Below are 21,313 nucleotides of genomic sequence, written 5' to 3'. Positions count from 1 at the left end.
TCAGAATCAGAAGTTTTATTTGCATAATTAATAAAAATTATTACAACATTTACATAATAAAAATTACAATACAAAGATTAAAACTGCAGTTATGTCTCTGTGTCTCTGTTTTGTTAGGGCCGGTGCATATTAGGTCTTTGGATTAAAAGGGTCCTTGATGGCCCGCCAGTTGGCTGATCCTCCCGTTCAAATGATTCTAAGGCTTTTTTTGCTTTAGCCAAAAATTTGACCCCCCGGCAAGCCAGGATTATAGAGGATCCTCCAAGCCAGCTTGTAACTGCGTGTCTGCAGGAACTAATTTTTACTCGTTGAGGATAGGTTTCAATAAAAGTCGTCTCTGACTTATCAGGGCCGGACATGTGCAAAAAAGGTGTACAAGTGATTCCGTTTTATACCCACAGAGGCGACATTTTTCCGTCTGGTCAGACTGTTTCCAGGACAGGAGCAGGTCCTTTGCCACGTGCATCCCCATCAGTTAGGCTATAAATTCTTTTTTTAGGTGGCCGCTGAAGTGTGTTACTAAGTATGCAAGTGGTTTTAAGGTTTTAAAAGAGTTCATGATGGTCCAGCTGTGCCGACGTTTTGCCAATAGATCTTTATCCTCCAAAAAGGATTTCCTTTTTGCTGCCGCATTAGCTTGTTTGCTTAGGCTAGCTTTGTCTGTCCCCGATTTCCAGGCTGGTTCCAGCTGCAGCTTTTCCACACAGAGTTTCAGGTACTTTCCCCAGGTGTTCGGTGTATTGGTTTCCCCCTGTTTTTTTAATTTCCTCCCAACTCAGCCAGTCAAGTGAATTGGGGTCCGCTGCTCGAAGTTTACAACAGAGTTTCACGAAGCCGCTCATGCTCCGGAACTTCTGGTTTAGCAGGCCAAAGTAAAGCCTAACTTAAGAGGCTGAGGCGGATTTAGGCAGATTGAAAACCGCTTTATAGATTTTTATCTGTAGAGCGTTTAAAAAATCAACCTCCTTGCCACACCACGTAACTAGGCCGTAGGTTAAGGTGGGCATAATTTGTGCTGCCATTACTTTTAATAGGTGGTTATAATTTGGACAATCCATTTTGTTTTTTAAAGAATGGTGGGCGAAGATTAAGGATTCTGCTTTTGCTTTTAGTGTGATTCTGTGATCCTTTTGGCTTTCACCTTTTATTAATTTGTAATACTCTTGTTCTTTCACGATTACCCCTTGGGCCGTCCATATGTACTTTAGTTTTTTCGGATCCATGAGCCGAAACACTTTGGTTTTTTCTTTGTTTAGCTCAAGGCTTTCTCGTTCTAAGTACGATGTTAGTCTGTTGATGGCTCTTTGTAAGCCAATTGGTGTTTGACTCAACAAAACTATATTGTCTGCATATTGTAAGAAGTGTATTGATTTGTTTGCCAGAGAAGGGGGGTGACTGTCTCCTGAAACGATCTCGCTTGTGAGATCAGAGAGAAAAAGGTTGAAGAGGGTGGGAGCTAATACGCAGCCTTGTTTTAGGCCTTGATGTGTTTGAATGCTCATAGTTGTACTGCCTCCATTACCTAATTTCACTCTTGCCCAAGTGTGATGATGAAGGGCTTTGATGGCTTTTAAGAGTTGGTGTGGCAAACCCCAGATCTCAAATTTTCTCCACAAGCGCTCTCTGTTCACTCGATCGAAAGCTGACTTGATGTCTATGAAACAGGCGTACAAACGAGTGCCTTTCGCTACCGCAGTGTCCCTTAGGATAGACAGACAAGTTAGGTTGGTTATTCTTCCCATTCCTTGCCTGAATCTGTTTGAAATAATGGCATGATCCTTGTTTCTGTTATCCATGCTTGTAGTTCAAGTAGAAGGCAGGGGGCGTAGGGTTTAGCTTCAACGTCTATTAATGATATCAGTCTATAGTTTTTGGGGTTACGATGGTCGCCGTGGGATGGATAATACTACCATTCCAGGATGCTGGTAACTCTGGTTGTCTGTATATTTGATTGAACAGTGGCGTTAGGGTCTCTGACCACAGATCTGGATCATGTTTAAAGATTGCTTTCGGCAGGCCATTTGGGCCTGCTGCGCCCTCTGACTTTAATCTTTAAATGATTTTACGTAATTCCTTTGTGGAGGTAAGGTCATCTTGCTCCTTCTGTCCGTTCAATAGACTTTCATGTTCAGGATCCCTGTACTCCTTGCTGTTTGCTCTTTTTAGATTTTCCGAATTATCTTTAACTGCCCATGAGCCGTTTGCATGGCTTGATCTGATTTACTGTATAAAGCTTGTAAATGTCTAGTCCAGGTATCAGATCCAACCCCGGCTTCTTGCTGGAGTTTTACTCCTTAATTTAAGTCATTTATAATACCCCAGAAGACTGCGTCATCTCTGCCTCTTTGCTTTTAGGGTCTCGGATGTATGTGTGTATTTTGATTAATTTTGTCATGGAATACACTCTCTAAACATGATGGGAGTCTTTGTTTTTTCAATTTCGACACTTGTACAGTTAGTATTCATTTCGAGGAGGGGTCAGACATTGTAAATATGGTGGCCGCCCAGAGTGTCCAGATCGACGGAGGTATGAACAGCCCGTCACCTAACTTTCGTAAAATATTGATCTACGTACTTATTCATCTGAGGGCGGTCGGTGTACAAACACGGCATCCTGTTTTAATTAATTTTAATACACAGTGGAGACTTTCTAACTTAATCATAGTTATGGGCGAATTATACCTCATAGAAATGGCGCCTGCCCTCTCCCCCATTTTTTCGATACCTATATGGGAGAATTCCCACTTCTGAGAATGACGTCGCAGATTGGATGCTGCTACTTGGTTGAGGGGGGGATCCCCGTATATTTACCGTAGGGGCGGGAAGGTTTAGTTTACACAAGAAGAGGGAGAAAAGCCCATTCGGCATGAAGGTACGAGAATTAAGGCAGATCAGCAGTGTGGGAATTAGATATTTTCCATTGTATATAGTTATTTCAGATTTTTTTTAACACTGGACAGTTGTTGGGGCCTTGTCATTTCGGAGGCTGGACACATAGTTTTAAACGGCATAGTGGATTTTGGACTACCGGCACTGGGAAGCACATGCCTAAGTTGTTCACTCTACAATATACTTGTTGCTTGTTTTATTGTAGATTACAGTGAGATTTCGGGGGCGTTCCTTTGGAAAGTGGGTGGTGGCAGGGTTTTTTTTCCATCCTTAGGTGAATGTCTTTCTTAAAAGGAGAAGAGGTGTGATGACGCTGCAAGGGTGACTGACTCCGGAATCTGGGGATCATGGTTCGATCCCCCGCACCAGTGGCAGATTAGCCCAGCACCACTTGACTCTGGGCAATATCTTGCTTAATCTACCTGACGGTCCCCCAGCGCCTAGAGACCCTTACGGGTGATTGTGATGCCGGCAACGGTCATCCCCAGCCATGTGGGGCTGTAGTAACCGCTCTCGTACTGTGGTAACAAGTGCGATGTCATAGTACCAGTGCATTGGCAGCACTAGACGGGTCCCGCCAGTGGCAAAGACCACATCTGTAGTGATCGACAGCAACAAACTCTCCAGCCCATGCTTGAGTTCTGGGCTGACAACCCACTGCCCCGCCTGCTCTAAAAACCGGGCAGTAACAATCCTGCATTCCCAGTGATGCCTCGTGTCATCCCACTCCTTCGATTCCCTAAAGCGCAGACTGCAACAACCACAACTATGCCGATGCCTTAAGTGCAACTGTAACAGCCCCCGACTGTGAAGTGCGGGCTGGTTATAATAATATTCCACCCTTTGGTATGAAATGCTTTAATTCCAAACACCCCATACCTCCAACGTTCATGGATTTTCTCCTTCCATACCTCCAGCGGTCACGCATTTTTTCCTTCCACACACTAGTGATTTTGAAGCTTTTAAATCCCGTCTCTCACATGTTTAGCTTCACTTCAAGTTAAGATGGGGTGATTTAAAACACTTTAGAAGCACATCTCGTGTCCTCACACCCTGCAAAAATACTACTGATATACGCGGTCTGTGAAAACACACACCGCCAACAAACACTGAAGGAATGGGGTGCAACATGCTCGCAAATGCGCTTCTGCACCTCATCAGCTACGGAGCACTATATAAATGCAGCTACAAAAACAATACCTCATTCTAACAATTGACACTTTTCATGCACAAAGAACCATTACGTCATGCTTTCACTTGGAGTTTAAATTCACACGCGACAATTTTCCTATGAAATTTGGGCAGTTCAAACCAGCTGAAATTTACAGGAGAAATCAAGTGGATAAAACTGTGCAAAATTCAATGCAGTAAACACTGATTCTGCAGACAGGGGCACACTTTTCAAGCAATTAATGCATCAGGTAAAAAATTCACAACACCACATTAATTCAATAACACAATAACATGACGAAGTTCGGGGGAGTGTCTTTTTATATTTACATTCATATAGTTCTCACAACTCTTCTCTGTGTAATCGATACATTGAATGCAATAAAGTAATTCTTAAGTCAAGAAATTAGGAACACTTTTAAAGTCAAAATGCTCAGGCTTGTGAAACTAGTTTCAGGAACAGTACATGGGCAGGAGCGGCTTCTTCGCCATGCCGACGGAGGGTCACCCCACTGCTTAAAGGCAGGACATGAAAAATAAATTGATAATAATATGTTTTATACTGAATGTATACATGTATTATTTAATGTGTAGTATTTAGTAGCATGTGTATAATAAAATCATTTTTCTTTTTGAAAAGAAAATGCCCTGGCTTGACTATTTTTTCTTGAGTGTTGTTTTTGCACGCCAGCAAGCTGGCATTATTAGCCCACACAATCTCCCCATAGTAGGTCCTGCACTGCTCTGCTTCGCTACCCAAAAAACATCAAGTGCTACAATGTATTACTTATGAAGTACTCACATTCTTTGTAACTTAGGGGCATATTATCAAGGGGGGTATCTCCGCTTTTTTGGCTTTAAAAGCCAAGAAAGCGGAGATAAAATTATCTCCCTATTACCTAGCTGTCGCTAACACCAGTTAGCAACAGCTAGTAGGAAATAGCGACCATCTTGGGCCCCACTTTTCATGTCAGTGATATTTATCACTAATGACATACAAAGTGGGCGTGCCAAGATGTTAGCGACTGGAAACAGTCGCTAACATCGCTATCTCCTTTTACCAACTTTTGGAGATATTCGCGCTAAGCGCGAATATCTCCAAAAGCTAACACCTGCCCTGAGCAGTTCTTAGCCATGTTATCCAATGGGAGGTGGATAACATTGCTAAGAGCATTAGCTCGCTAATGCATGAATATCGCTGACTTTTCAGCGATATTCATGCATTGCGGCCGATTTTTATCGCATTTGCAGAGGTTTATCTGCGATAAAAATCGACGCAGCTCAGCGATAATTTTTTCGCGCTATCCAAGCAATAGCGATAATTATCGCTATTGCTTGGTAATATGCCCCTAAGTTGTTTATATAAAAATCATGTACATGCGCAGTAACGCTAAGGCTTTAGTGTGTTTCATGCAGATATAAAAAATGCAATTTATTAATAAACAATAGATTAACACGTGTTAAGGCTCATGTGTATTTAAGTTCACACATTGTATCTAAAATTGTTATGGCATATATAGTTGTAAATTATTATTTTCAAACTTAAATACTAGAAAAGTTCAATTTTGATGACAAATATCTTAACTTGTTTACAGCAGATGGCAGTGTGGACCCCTAACTCGTTTGAATAATCAAGAAACAATTACATAAACAGATTAGTTCTAAATTTGCTTGGACATCATTAAGGGAATTGCTGGTTTCTGAAACAACGGGAGACTGTTATCAAAACATGTAAATGCTATTTAACAAACACTTGTTTCAAGCAGATGTTTGTAAGTACCTACTGCGAACAGTTGGATGTCTGTAGTCTTCTGTTGCTGTAGGCAAGTTCCCTTTCTCTTTTTTTAGCACGGTGTTTGGTACACACTTTTACTTTGCTCATTCTGCTATTAATGACACGCATTGAAGTAATAATAACCATGTTGTCAAACATTGCTCATTTTCTACATAATAAAATGAAATTTGAGATATTTTTGTCTCTGCTGTATTTCCATATTATATACCCTGAGTCCGACTCACAAACCTTTTTATGTGTATATCATATTAGTACAGGAGTAGCCTTTCTTTATTCTTTCATTCCTTTGTGAATCTGCCCTTAAACATCCATCACCCTTGTAGTAAAAGTGAACCGAGGGCGCAATCCTTTCTATTTAACTATATGTTCATGAATATGAATGATTAATATTATTACTATTATTATTATTATTATTATTATTATTATTAATAATATTTACATTATTACTAACCCTGGGCGGAGTTCGCGGAGTGGGGCTTCGCGGAGCTACGCGAAGTGGGCGAGAAACTACGCCCACCTCCGCACTCCGCGTAGCCCCACTCCGCAAAACCACTGGCCGCCAGCCCCGCCACCCGCCTCCCTCCCGCCCTCCCTAAATACTTTAAAATAAAGGAATGCAATAATTTTAAAAGCACTTACCTTGCCGCCGCTGCCCGCCGCGTCCCCGGGGCTCGCTATCTTCCGTCTTCTTCAATAATGCGCATGCGCGGGCGGCCGCGCATGCGCATTTTCTCGTGAAAATGCGCATGCGCGGCCGCCCGCGCATGCGCATTACTGAAAAAGACGGAAGACGGAAGATAACGAGCCCCGGGGAACGCGGCGGCCAGCGGCGGCAAGGTAAGTGCTTTTAAAATTATTGCATTCCTTTATTTTAAAGTATTTAGGGAGGGCGGGAGGGAGGCGGGTGGCGGCCAGCTACGCTCCGTCTGCGGAGCGTGCGTAGTGCCGCCTGGCTCCGCCAGCTCCGCAAAATGCGGAGTAGGCGGCACTACGCACACTCCGCAGACGGAGCGTAGCTGGCCGCCCACCGTTAATTATTACCCATTTTCGCCATGCTTTTTATTTGGGGAGTATTGGGCCAACTCACATAGGTATGTAAGGTAAGGTAAGTAAAAGAATACTACGCAGCTACTCTTTTATGTACTCGTACATGTCTTTGTAAATTACCTCCCTGTGTCGAGCTTACGTGCATTCTCCACGATAAGCTTACATTCGTATTTCCTCTTAGTCGCCACCGGGAAGTAACGGATTTGAAGAGGACACTATTCTATTTCTTTCGTAACTTAGCCCCAACACCGCCCACTGGTCTGTCAATACTGATGACTGGTTCTCACTAACTCGGGCATTTACTGACAAGGTAGCAAATCTTTTCACGCAACAGGACACAATTTCGCAAACATAAAACGCCAGCACCTTCATTTAGAGGTTGGTTACATTGTCAAAGAACTTCTCAAGCAGCAATTCCACTTGTAACATGCACCTACATTGACCTACAGTATATCAGCACTAGCACGTGCACTTTTGTTGCATGCAGTAAGTGGAAAACTTGTGTGTGACACTACTTAAATAAGCCTGTAGGAAGCGCTGAATGCAGAGCAGCGACAGAAACCATTAGAACTGAGCCACAGATGGAGATGACTAGAATGCAATGAGCAAGGATGAATCAATTCAACATGAGACAGGTACAGTTGATGTATTGCCTGAACTTATCTGCAATCTTAAATACATTTGACATTGGCAAAAAGTTCCAACACACATTTGGACTGCTTCCTATGATTGGAGAAACTGGTGATGGTGCAATTGGGTCACGGTGCTAATGGTAAAGAATCCTGCTAAAAGCATGAAATGCATCATGTTCTCCACTGACCGGCAGTAAATGATGTGGATGGTAAATGCCATGCTTTAGTTTATCTTCAAATCTCCTAAAGAGCCCTTTACTTCTTCCACATCCCATTCTTGCCCCCAAATGCCACTGAGTAATTCTAACTTAATACAAGATGTCACATAAATTGAACGTAAGGATAATACGAAATGCTAGTATCTGCAAAAAGCAGTATCAGAGGGGTTCTTTCGCTGATGATGCAATGAAACAGAAAGATACTCTAACGTAACCATGTTCATTCAGCACAGCAGTTTACTTTTACCTGATGATCGCATGGATTAACTCCTTCCCACAAATGTCCTACATCTTCCTTTTTACACAATGACCATACATACCTGTTGCTGGCAGGGTAAAATGCTGTGTGTAGAAACTCTATGTCACTGAACTGAAAACAGGACTAGCACTCACATTCATCCTTCCACTCTGGATTGGGAGTGAAACACAGATCTGGAGTCTTTTTAGTGCATACTGGACATTGTGGTCAACTCATGCCAAGCTGCAATTCATTTGGGGCCCGATGTAGGTCGCCAATTACCGGTCGGTAACGGCCAAATTCGGCTGTTACCGACCGGTATTTGGGAATTGACATGCAGGTGGCATTTAATTTACAGAATCGGTATATTTACCGATTCGGTAGATTTACTGATTCTGTAAAATACCGAATCTGTAAATTTACCGAATCGGTAAATACAGATGTAGGTGGCACTGGAAACAGTGCCACAGGCCATTACCGATTCGTTATTTACCATGTAATACTATTACATGGTAAATAACAAATTCCAGTGTACATGCACATCTGTGCATGTACACCTGTGCCATGTGGCACACAGACATGCCCTAAGGGCATGTATGTGTGTCACATGGCACACAAGCCAAAAGCAGGGGGGCAACAGGGTGCCAAAGTGACACCCCGTCCCCCTTGTAAAATCGGTAATTTTACCTATTCAGTAATTACCGAATCGGTATTTGCTATTGAATCCTATGGGCTTCAAACCGCATGTTTTTTGCAAAGAACATCCCCCTCTAGAACCTGAAATAATGTTATGCAACTACACCATATGATTGCACTGAAAACATGACGGGGACTCACCAATAGCCTTTCAGCTGTGAGTTTTACACTGAAAAAACTGTTAAAAGTAGTTATGATTCTTGCTTAAACCCCCCAAATCACTGAAATTCACCAATTATGATGACTAAACCAGAAGACGCCTTAACTCGCATCACTCACCTCTTGATATCTCTTTTCTTTGTTTCTGTACGGATGTACGTCATTACGACGCACACTTTTACAACGCGTTCCATTACAACGCGGTCGTAACAACGCAAGTCGTTACAACGACTTGCGTCGGGGGGGCGCAAATTACATTTTTTTAATATACTATTCCAACACCAGTCCCCGTGGATAGTAGGGAAGGTGTTGGGATAGTAAATTAAATGATTTACTATCCCTGAGCGCCCCCCAGCGCAATTCGTTGTAACAACTTTCGTTGTTATGACCGCGTCGTAAAGGAACAGCGTTGTAATGGTTGCGTTGTAAACGTCGCATACCTTTCTGTACACATTACACATTTGTGTTTTGATTACGCCTAGTGCAAAAACAACAAGTGATGGACCGAATGTGGATCAATGTCACACATTGCCCCAGTCGAAATATCTGGGCCCAAATCCATCGTTTTTTTGCACTCCACACCACCCTGGGTTAGACAATGGCGATATGCAAATCAGCTCTGACCCTGTAGCCCCATGGGAACAGTCCAGTCCGAACTACAAAAGCCATGTCCTTCCCAGAACGGAATCAAGCATCCGAGGACCGGACCGGTTTCGAGGTAACACCTCTCATCAGCCCGGCTAGCTTGACTCCAAGTGGTGTGGAGTGCCTGGGACCCACGTCTGGGCATCCCCAGCGCACTTAGGGCGGCAATTGCAAAAACAACAAGTGATGGACCGAAAGTGGATCAATGTCACACATTCCCCCAGTCGAAAGATCTGGGCCCAAATCCATCGTTTTTTTGCACTCCACACCACCCTGGGTTAGACAATGGCGATATGCAAATCAGCTCTGACCCTGTAGCCCCATGGGAACAGTCCAGTCCGAACTACAAAAGCCATGTCCTTCCCAGAACGGAATCAAGCATCCGAGGACCGGACCGGTTTCGAGGTAACACCTCTCATCAGCCCGGCTAGCTTGACTCCAAGTGGTGTGGAGTGCCTGGGACCCACGTCTGGGCATCCCCAGCGCACTTAGGGCGGCAATTGCAAAAACAACAAGTGATGGACCGAATGTGGATCAATGTCACACATTCCCCCAGTCGAAAGATCTGGGCCCAAATCCATCGTTGTTTTGCACTCCACATCACCCTGGGTTAGACAATGGCGATATGTAAATCAGCTCTGACCCTGTAGCCCCATGGGAACAGTCCAGTCCGAACTACAAAAGCCATGTCCTTCCCAGAACGGAATCAAGCATCCGAGGACCGGACCGGTTTTGAGGTAACACCTCTCATCAGCCCGGCTAGCTTGACTCCAAGTGGTGTGGAGTGCCTGGGACCCACGTCTGGGCATCCCCAGCGCACTTAGGGCGGCAATTGCAAAAACAACAAGTGATGGACCGAATGTGGATCAATGTCACACATTCCCCCAGTCGAAAGATCTGGGCCCAAATCCATCGTTTTTTTGCACTCCACACCACCCTGGGTTAGACAATGGCGATATGCAAATCAGCTCTGACCCTGTAGCCCCATGGGAACAGTCCAGTCCGAACTACAAAAGCCATGTCCTTCCCAGAACGGAATCAAGCATCCGAGGACCGGACCGGTTTCGAGGTAACACCTCTCATCAGCCCGGCTAGCTTGACTCCAAGTGGTGTGGAGTGCCTGGGACCCACGTCTGGGCATCCCCAGCGCACTTAGGGCGGCAATTGCAAAAACAACAAGTGATGGACCGAATGTGGATCAATGTCACACATTCCCCCAGTCGAAAGATCTGGGCCCAAATCCATCGTTTTTTTGCACTCCACACCACCCTGGTTTAGACAATGGCGATATGTAAATCAGCTCTGACCCTGTCGCCCCATGGGAACAGTCCAGTCTGAACTACAAAAGCCATGTCCTTCCCAGAACGGAATCAAGCATCCGAGGACCGGACTATTCCAACACCAGTCCCCGTGGATAGTAGGGAAGGAGTTGGGATAGTAAATTAAATGATTTACTATCCTTGAGCGCCCCCCAGCGCAATTCGTTGTAACAACTTTCGTTGTTATGACCGCGTCGTAAAGGAACAGCGTTGTAATGGTTGCGTTGTAAACGTCGCATACCTTTCTGTACACATCACAAATTTGTGTTTTGATTATGCCTAGTGGCATAAAGTGTGCTTTGTGTTGTGTGCATTGGAAACCATAGCTGGTGAATTTCAGTGGTTTTACATTTTTGGGGGGGCATACAGCCTTTTGCACGTTTGAGACAGAACCATTTACAAAAATCTGTGAATTTAATTGTTTTTTATAATGCACATAATTATTCTCCCTTGATTTTCATGCCCTTTGGTCATGCATCAGGATGTTAGACTGCAGGGCCTGTTCTGAGACAGGTCACTGGGACTAACCCGCCACAGGATGTACACAGCAAGGATTGGCCGCCGGGCCTGGGACTAGTCTTCAGCCTGCGGCAAGTTAATGTGCTCAACCCGCTGTTCACAATGGTTGGCTCATACAGCTTTGTCTTTGGGCTGGCCTTATTCATTATCTTTTATTTTTGTAGTTTGCGGGTCGTGGTTTAGAACTGCACCTCAAAATCCTTTCATGAAAAAGGAAAGCTTCTCTGACCCATGCTACCATTTTGGGAATTTGTGATTGTATATCCTTACTCGTAAATCTACGATCGGTGATGCATTATCCAGAATAGATTGACCTGGGTTAGTGGCACACAGGCATGAAGCATGCCCTGGATATGCAGTGCCTTTCAGTGGTAAGATGTTAAGGCAGTGTTTGCTCCAAATACCTTTTGCCACTATAATATGAAAACAGGATCCTGGAATTAGTAATGCGTGAAAAACCATTTTCGCACATCTCTTGTGTGGCATTTTGTTGTGTTGGACTTTGACTGCAGTGTTGTACTATCTTTTTAATTTCTTTTTGTGATGTGCCCCCAGTATATTTTAATTGTGTTGTCACAGTGCCATATGTAATATATTGCATTATTCTTAGTTGTTTACCTTGTATATCTCAATAAGTGCTGCTATAGTTCTAGCCAATGCAGCACATGCCTTGAAAGTTCCAATGACAAAGAACCATTTACAATGTCTGTCTACACATATAAAATTGCACATCAACTACTTACAATACCCTTCAATTAATCAGTCAATCAATCAGGGGTTTGTAAAGCACGGCTACTCACCTGTGAGGGTCTCAGGGTGCTGGGGGTGGGAGACTGCTGGTCGTACTGGGTGGAGGATCATTCGAAAAGCCAGGTCTTGAGGTTCTTCCTGAATCGGGTCAGTGACGCTGATTGCCTGAGGTGCATGGGCAGGGAATTCCATGTCTTGACGTCAAGGTAGTAGAACGATCATCCTCTGGTTCTGGTCTTGTGGATGATACCATGGTTGGAGGGGAGGGCAAGTTGGGAGGATCGGAGTAGTCTGGTAGGTACATAGAATGTGAGGCGGTGGTTCAGGTATGCTGGTCCTTCATTGTGAAGGGCTTTGTAGGCGTGAGGGAGGAGATTAAAAGTGACTCTCTTGTTGACTGGGATCCCTTGGAGTTGGTAGAGGTGTTGCCTTATGTGGCTACAGTGGGGGATGTTGAGGACCAGTCTGGTGGTGGCGTTTTGAATGTACTGTAGTTTATTGAGCTGTTTCTGGGTGACGCAGGCACAGAGTGTGTTGCTGTAGTCGAGTCTCCTGGTGATGAGTGCATGGGTGACCATCCTTCTGTAATCAGGGAGGATCCATCTAAAAGTCTTTCGGAACAGGCGGAGTGTGTGAATGTTTGAGGCAACTACGTTGATTTGGGTAGGAAACAATGTTCAGTCAGTGGCTTCTGAAGATGGCTGCGAGGAGAGCCATGTAGACTTTGAAGTGGGTGGGGTTCAGGGAGAAGGCCTGGGGGATTCCACAACTGATCTCCGTGGGTTCTGAGAGGAACGGTGCTTGTCTGACTCACTGGGTCCGGCCGGTGAGGAATGGGTGGATCCAGTCCAGAGAAAAACTCGAATAGCTCCCACACGACCTGTATTTTTTCTATTTGGGCCCGCTAGGGTTTCTTGGGCTGACCAACACTAGAATCTTCAATTAATAAGAGTTGTGATGTCCAATACATGGGAACTGAAAAGACCTGCAGAATAACTGCTTTTAAGGTTATTTTGCCAAGATCCCCAATTGCTCCAACTGAGAGGAGTTTACTAAAAAGTAATGTATTGCCACAAAGTCCTGTTTGATTCTAGTGTTGTGCCTCAGGTATGCTGCATCAAGTGACTGGTGTAAATTACTGGAATGTACAAAAGGAAATTGAACTGGTGATTGTGTGGTGGGCCTAGTCTAACCCGATACGATGAGGTGTGCATGGGTAGATGTGGTTGAGTGTAGGGGATAGACGTCTTTGTAATATTATATATATATATTTTTTTTTCAATCTGTTTTGTTGTTTTTTGTAACAAGAGATACATGTTTTTTAAATCTGTTCTGTTTCCATTGTATGTGTCAGTATGTGGAAACACTGTATGACACATCTTTGATGAACATGTGGTTTCATAATGTGTTTTTAAACATGTAATTTTGTACTATTAAAAATGTTTTTTTTCATAATCTTATAAAATGACAAATATCTACACTATTGTGACACCATGCTTTTGAATCAGAGATTCTTGTATTGGTCATCCCATGTAGCCCTAGCGAGCCCATATAGTTTAAATTCAGGTTGTGTGGTAGTTATTCTAGTCTTTCATTGGTTCTTCCTCCTTTCTCCCAGACAAACAAGTATCTTTAGGGGGTACCTTCTTTTTTTGCTGTTGGATCCAGTCCAGTGCCCTGTCACCAATACCGGAGAAAGAATCTGCTGATTAATGTGCAGTGGGAGACTGTATTGAAGGTGGCCGAGAGGTCCAGTAGGATGAGTGCTGTTGTCTTACCCTGGCCGAGGAGGGAGCAGATGTTGTCTGGGGCAGCGAGGAGTGCAGTCCCTGTGCTGTGGTTGCATCGGAAGCCAGATTGGGAGTTGTCCAAGATGAGTTTCTCTTCTATGAACTTGGAGAGTTGGGTGTAGATGGCCTTCTCCATGACCTTGGCTGGGAAGGGGAGGAGGGAGATCGCTGTGAAGTTCTTGAGGTCTGTCAGATCTGACAATGGCTTCTTCTGCAGTGGGGTTGATATCAGCGTGCTTTCAGTCATTGCGAAAGGTGGCGGTTTTGGTGATGCAGTAAAAAATTGTAGCAAAGACCGTTTCTTAACTTAGTGCTTCCAGGGCTCACTTTATGTGATGCTGTCCTTAAGCTCCTCGCTATTGCTGAAGGAGTGTGCAATGACTAATATATTGGGCCAAAACAATAAATTGTTGGGGAAACACTACAGTTGGTGAACAGCATCCCGGTCATCTCAGAATTTAGTGGTAATCAATGTATTTCAATTCAGCCAATAACCTTCCAAAGTCAGTTCTGTAACTAATGGTCACCCTTGATCCGGCTATACGAGGACTGCACTGCTGCTCTGCTGTGTGGAAGGAAGAATATAGACAGAGATCGAGAGTCTACCCGTGGGAGCATCTATTCCAAGGTCAGACCCCTGGATCCCATTAGGAAACCCGACATGTAGAGGTGGTTCCCTGACTGATATACCGCACTGGATCAGACTATATTATTATTAATAGACTGAAAAACCGAAGCAGTGTCTATTGTTATTCATTGACCCCACGCAGCATTAAACAAGCTCCTCCCAGCCGCAGAACCCCATTAGAGGTTGAGTTTCATCTTTTCCTAAGATTATATGTGACTTAGGATTCATTGATTCCGTGAACGACGAGAGGGATATTACAGTAATCCCATCTCAGCTTGTGTGTTCCCCTCCCTGACTGTACACTCCCACCCTGAAGAAGGTGCGGCCTAATAGGGCCAACACCGAAACGCGCGTCGGCGCTATATATTGGACGGCAACTCCTGACTCCTTATAAAACTTTTTTCCACCAGTTCTGCCCGCCCTTTCCACCTTTAATCCATGCAACCATTTTCCATCTATTGTTGCAGGCATGGATGTACTTGTATGTGAGTGAATATGAATGAATGAGGAAGTGAATGAATATCTTGAGTGATGATGTATATATGAAATTCTTTTGAGTATTTGGGAATGTGAGGAACCCCTTTGTGTATCATATCTATTTCCCCCATATCCTGGACGGAACATGTCTCCCCCCTAGATGTAATTGTTTTAAAATGTATTATGTATCAATAGTATCTCTACTCAAGAACTCTTTTGTGAAAAGACTAACCATTTTTTAAGAAATAAAAATATCATGTACTAAAAAAGGAACGGTGAAGTCTCTGGCTCTGGTTTTCATGTTCACCCCATTTGTTATTGATTGGATCCTGCAATAGGACCTCCTATATCCATGTGGCAGGGTTAACCTTGTTCTATTTTATATGTACTTATTCCCCTTTTTCCTGTCCACTATCAAAAAAAACCCTGGGGAACCCCCTTTTATTATATATATACTGTAACTAATGATTGTCACTCAGGCACGCCTATCTACACATAGTTTATTCTGTGTGTCATCTGCATAAATAAATAGTTAAAGACTGAAGAAACTAGCTAGCAGTCTCAAACTACTACACAAGAAAGAACCTTGTGAGAGGTTGCACATTCAGAGGGTCAGTTTAAATAAAGAACCAATGGAAAGGGGCGACCACTCGGTCCCCCCGAACGTATGGTTGGGGGCCCGGATCCCCCCGGGAAACCATTTTGGGTGGGGGCGTGTCACGGCTGGTATGCCCGAAGCGGCGTAGCCGGGGCGCGCCTTTTTCCTGCCCAAGAGGGGTTGTCCTAGACACCTACACCGATGACCACGCCCAGTAGGCGTACCAGCGGAGGGTCCACGCCCTCCCGAAGATGGATAAAGAGAGCCAGAATCCGAAGAAGCATCCTCTTGTTCCTTTGCTTGGAAGCTGCACCCACTCGTTGCACGTGAGCCCTCGACGGAACAAGGAGCAATTTTGAGAACTTGTAATTCTTGTGTTTCTCTTTCAGCGACTTCGAGGCTAAGGATCCAGGACTGTGTTGATCAACTTGGATCGGATATTCGATAATAATGCCTGGCAAGAAGGCAGGAAAGAAGTCCGGGACTGACCAGATGCTTCGCATGCTGGTAAGAGATATGGCGAACATGAAGAAGCAGATGGCTGCGATGAACAATCCTGGTAGACCGAAGAAGGTAATCTGCCCGGCATTGCCGAAAGTTGCCCCCGAGGGTAGGGGGAAGCGGGTCAGGAATAGGGTGGCAGGGGGGGAGGTCCCGGTTCCCGAGGTTCCCCCGGTGAGCCCGGCCAGTCCAGTCGAGGCCCCGGTACCAATCCCAGACGCGGGTCAACCGATTCCGGTTGTTGTTACGCCCGCCAACGAGGAGGATATGCCTCCGGAATTAGCCGCCCAGTTGGCCGCATGGCTCGGCAAGAAAACAGGGGGTGCTACGGCGCCTGAAGACACGGCCAAAGAGGCCTAGTTACTAATGCAGCAGTTACGGCAGTCTAGAGCTGCCGCAAAGGCGAATCTCCCTCTTGTCCCCCCACAGGTGACCTCGGAATGACCGGCAGCGGGCGTTGAGAAAACAGCGGGAACGACAATTGAGCCGGGTAAGCAGGCATTGCTTATGGCGGGGGAGGGGTCGTTGCCCTCAAGACGGGAGAAGGTGATCCAACATATACCATTGGCCACGAAAGAATTGATATCGGCTGATAAGTATGTAAATATGTTTTCTCTGCTGACTGACCATCACGAGATGGAGTATATTAAGACACAGAAAGATTTGTGGCACCCGAGTTTATGGCGAGCAAAAATGGCAGGATTCAGGGTTGACGAGACAAACACAAATTGGGCCAAGGCCTTTGCGATGTTTACTGCAATTATGGGGGAACGTACACCCGAGGTTTTGTCCGAATTGTCTTGCTATCAAGCACGAATAATGGATTTGTATGAAACGTATGAGGGCAATGAGTGGATGGGTTACGATATGAAGTTCTGTAAGGCCAAGGAGTACGATTCATCTCTGACGTGGGATTTTCTCGACTCGATTTCTTGGCAGAAGCAGCTACTGCCGGGCGCGACGAAGTCGTCCTCGCTAGGCGGAAATGGGTCGGGGCCTTCCCGCCAACAGCCCTCGGTGCCCTTTCGAGCGGGCCCCGGTGGCGACCACCAAGCAAGGACTGGTGGGAATGGGGGTAAGAGAGGGGTCTGTTGGAATTTTAACAGGGGCAATTGCACCAGGCCACAAGGGACATGTAGGTTCAGACATGCGTGTGCAGGGTGCAGGAATTCCTCACACCCCGAGAGTTCGTGCAGATCCAGGAATAGTGGGACGGCGGGTAGGGGAGGGTCCAAACAAGATTGAGGGGGGCCATTGTGTACCGCTACCTACCCCCGTTGATGTCATGGTAATGATCCCCTGGCTAAACGAATACCCTGATCATGTCTCCGCCGGGGTGTTGAGGAATGGCTTCCTATATGGTTTCCACATCCCGGCGGGGGATTTTCGTGGGGAGCCACTTTGTAGAAACCAACTGTCGGCTCAGCATAATCCAGCGGTCGTGGAGAGGAAGATTGCAAAAGAGGTTGCCCTTGGCCGGGTTGCTGGCCCATATAGGCACCCTCCAGTAACTGATTTCATCTGTTCCCCGTTAGGAGTGGTTCCCAAGAAGGACCCGGGGGAATTTAGGTTGATCCATAACTTGTCCGCTCCAAGGGGTCTCTCGGTGAACGATGCGATTGACCCCGGAGTTTGTTCGTGCGGTACGCATCTTTCGATGATGCCGTCACCATGTTGAATCGCCTGGGGCCCGGAGCGCTGATGGCAAAGTCAGATATCGAGTCGGCGTTCCGGTTGCTCCCGGTACACCCACGGGATCAGCGTCTGTTAGGCTTTGTGTTCCAGGGACGTTACTACATGGATAGATGTATGCCAATGGGTTGCTCCATCTCTTGTGCTTATTTTGAGAAATTCAGCTGTTTTTTGGAATGGGCATTTATCAGAGCCACTGGCCATAGCCATGTTATGCATTACTTGGATGATTTTTTGTTCTTGGAGGCAGCCGGCGACACAAAATGTGCGCAGGCGCTACAGGAATTTTGCACCCTCATGAAGGGTTTCGGAGTGCCATTGGCACCAGGTAAGACGGTTGGACCATCTACTTCACTCGAGTTTCTGGGAATTGAGTTAGATTCTGTGGAGGGATGTTTCCGTTTGCCAGTAGGGAAAGTAGCGAAATTCAGGGCTTCCCTGGAACTGTGCCTTAGCAAGGAGAAAGTTACCCTCCATCAGTTACAACAAGCAGTAGGTCAGCTTAACTTTGCCCTACGAGTGATACCAATGGCCCGCCCCTTTTCCCGCTCTATCGCACACGCTATGGTTGGTCTCAAGGAAGGACACCACCGCACGAGACTGTCTGCAGAGGTTCGCCAGGACATGCGCATATGGTTGGCATTTCTGGCGGATTTCAACGGTCGAGTGGTGTGGAACAAGCCGCCAGCGTCTTCGGACGAGCTGGGGTTGTGGACCGACTCGGCGGGGAGCGTGGGTTTTGGTGCCATCTTTGGTAATCGATGGTCGGCGCAAACATGGCCGGCGTGGTGGCACACCAGCGGTCTCACAGGTAACATTGGGTTCCTCGAGTTATTCCCCATTTTGGTGGCTCTGATGGCATGGCCGGATGAGTTCAGAGATCGCTCTGTGGTGTTTTGGTCCGACACTATGACTGTCGTTGAATGTATAAATAATCAGGCAGCACGCTGCAAGTGGCTACTGAGAAAACTGAAGGAAATTGTACTACTTTGCATGAGATTGAATGTGCAATTCAGGGCGAAACATGTGCCGGGTGTACTGAATCAGGCCGCTGATGCACTCTCTCGTTCACACATGCAGGCTTTCAGGGGTTATCTACCTTCCGCGGACCTAGCGGCGGCACCATTTCCCGAAGCACTCTGGCTACTCGGTGCCCCGGATTACAAGACCTCGTGGCAGCAAGCTTAGCCCCCAGGATGAGGAAGGCATACGAAGGAGCGTTTCGTTCCTATTGTGCATTTTTGGGTCCGGCAGGGAAGGACAAATGGGGTCAGGAGGATTGGTTCCTAAAGTTTCTGGTAGCATTACACAGGGAAGGCCGTTCAGTAGCAACGGCCAATAGGCACCGGGCCGCCATTTCATTCATGGCGCAGGCGCATGGTATCAAGGACCCGACATCGTCCTTTGTGGTAAGGAAAGCCCTACGTGGTTGGCAACGCCTGGAAGGTCGTACAGTAGACGGGAGGCGCCCGATTGGGTTAGAGAGGTTGTCCCTGCTCATGTCGGCACTACCCACGACATGTTCCTCCCATTTCGAAACAGTTCTGTTCCGGGCCGATTTCACATTAGCGTTCCATGGGGCTATGCGGGTGAGCGAACTGGTCGCAAAGAATAAGAAAGAGGTGGAGGGAGGCCTGTGTCGGGATCACATCCTGATTAGGGGTGATTCAATGGTAGCCACAATAGCCAAGTCCAAGACTGACCAGAGGGCTATGGGAGACAGTATTGTTGTCCAGCGCATGCGGGGGTCCCCCATGTGCCCGGTAAGGTGCGTTGAGGAATATTTGGCACGAAGGGCGGATACATGGGGGGGGAGCCTGCTGAGACACATTGATGCCACCCCACTGACGAGGTTTCAGTTTCAGAGGGTGTTAGCACTGGCAATCGTAGCGGCGGGCATGGACCCGTGCGATTTTGGGACCCACTCCTTTAGGATAGGGGCTGCTACGGAGGCTACAGCCAGGGGTCAGAGTGCTGAAGAGGTGAAACAGTTGGGACGATGGTCCTCGAATTGTTTTAAAAGGTATGTGCGATTGCACATGTTGTGAAGTCAAGTTACATGCACTCACGCTTCTTGTCTTCTGTTTGATTTACAGTTTTGCGAGCATGCTATGCGGGGCGGAATTTTCAGTCGACCAGGCACCAGGGGACCAGCGGTCAGAGATCACCGGCTGAGGAGAGAGTGGTGTGGGTCGTGGGCCACTCATACGTGAGGCGGGCCGGGGACGTATTCAAAGCGGGCGACGCGACTCACGCAGCTGGGGAATACGGTGCAGAGTGACCTTCCACGGAAGGGGCGGGCTCTGTATTGACCAGTTTGAATCTTTTTTCGAGGAACTCTTAGGGCGGCAGAGGTCACCGCCATCTGTAATCATAGTACACCTGGGGGGCAATGACATGGTGACACTCGGGAGGCGAGTACTACTCAAGCGAGTTTTGTCTACTGTTAGCTGGCTTGCGAGAAGGGTCCCGGGGTGCACGATAGCATGGTCCCACATGATTCCCAGGAAGGTGTGGCGGGGGGGCCTCTCGGTGTCAGCACTGAACCATTCAGTGAAAAAGGTCAACAACAAACTTGGTAGGTTGTTTCGTTCGGCGCAGTTGCACAGTATTCCGCATGGATGTATTCAGGGGGATCACATGTATCTACAGGATGGGGTTCACTTGTTCCGGGAGGGGAATGTCTTACTCATAGGAGACTTCATAGCTTGGCTAAGGGGTTTGAGGAAGCATGACCTTTAGGAGGAGTGTGGGGGGCCGGATAGCCGGTCAACTATCCGGCCTGTGGCGGTAAGGTCATGATCGGTGAGCAGTAATTTCAAGGTCCCTAGAGGGGGGCGCCACCCACTATGGATGGGAGCGCCCGGGGGAAGGCGGCCATTGGCCCCTCCCACGGGGAGGCGGCACCCACTAAGTATGGGTCGCCATGAGGAAGACGGCCATAGGCCCCTTCCAGGGGAGGAGGGGGCTATATGCCCCTCCTACGAATTTCCCGGGGCCCGGATATCCGCGACGGCGGATGTGATAGACAGTGTGGGGTGGGAGGGGGAGTCCACGCTGCCTTCTTTACAGACACCTCACACGGGTCCTCGGACGACCTTTAAGATGGCGTCGAGTTAAAATGGAGGGGCCCCACAAGACAAGGGAAATTGGAGTTGGCACAGAGGGTACAGTCCTCTGCGCGGCCGCCACTCACACCATGAGGGCGAGAGTTTTGGTAGTAGGGATCTGACACCGGTTGCGACCTTGCCGTTGGCCCCTAATGCTAGGATGTACAATTTTAATTTAGAAAGTATGCATTTGCAGGATGTTAGACCCGGCTAGGAAAACCTTTGTACTAGAGATTTGTTAAGGTTAGCCAATGAACATGTCTTCATCGAAATGTAATAAATGAAAATTGTACATGATATGAAACGTTTATTTTAATGTTTTAATTTTGTTTCATATTTTAATAAATACGGCCGGGAGGGTGACTCCCTCCCGCCTTCCAAAAGTTCAGAACTGCGTCCGTCTTCCCATCCTTGGGGATTTGTGTTGGGAGGGGGTAACA

The sequence above is a fragment of the Lissotriton vulgaris genome, chromosome 8 (genome assembly GCF_964263255.1).
Source record: "Lissotriton vulgaris chromosome 8, aLisVul1.2, whole genome shotgun sequence".
Lineage (NCBI taxonomy): Eukaryota > Metazoa > Chordata > Amphibia > Caudata > Salamandridae > Lissotriton > Lissotriton vulgaris.
Note: the sequence above shows the minus strand (reverse complement) of the source record.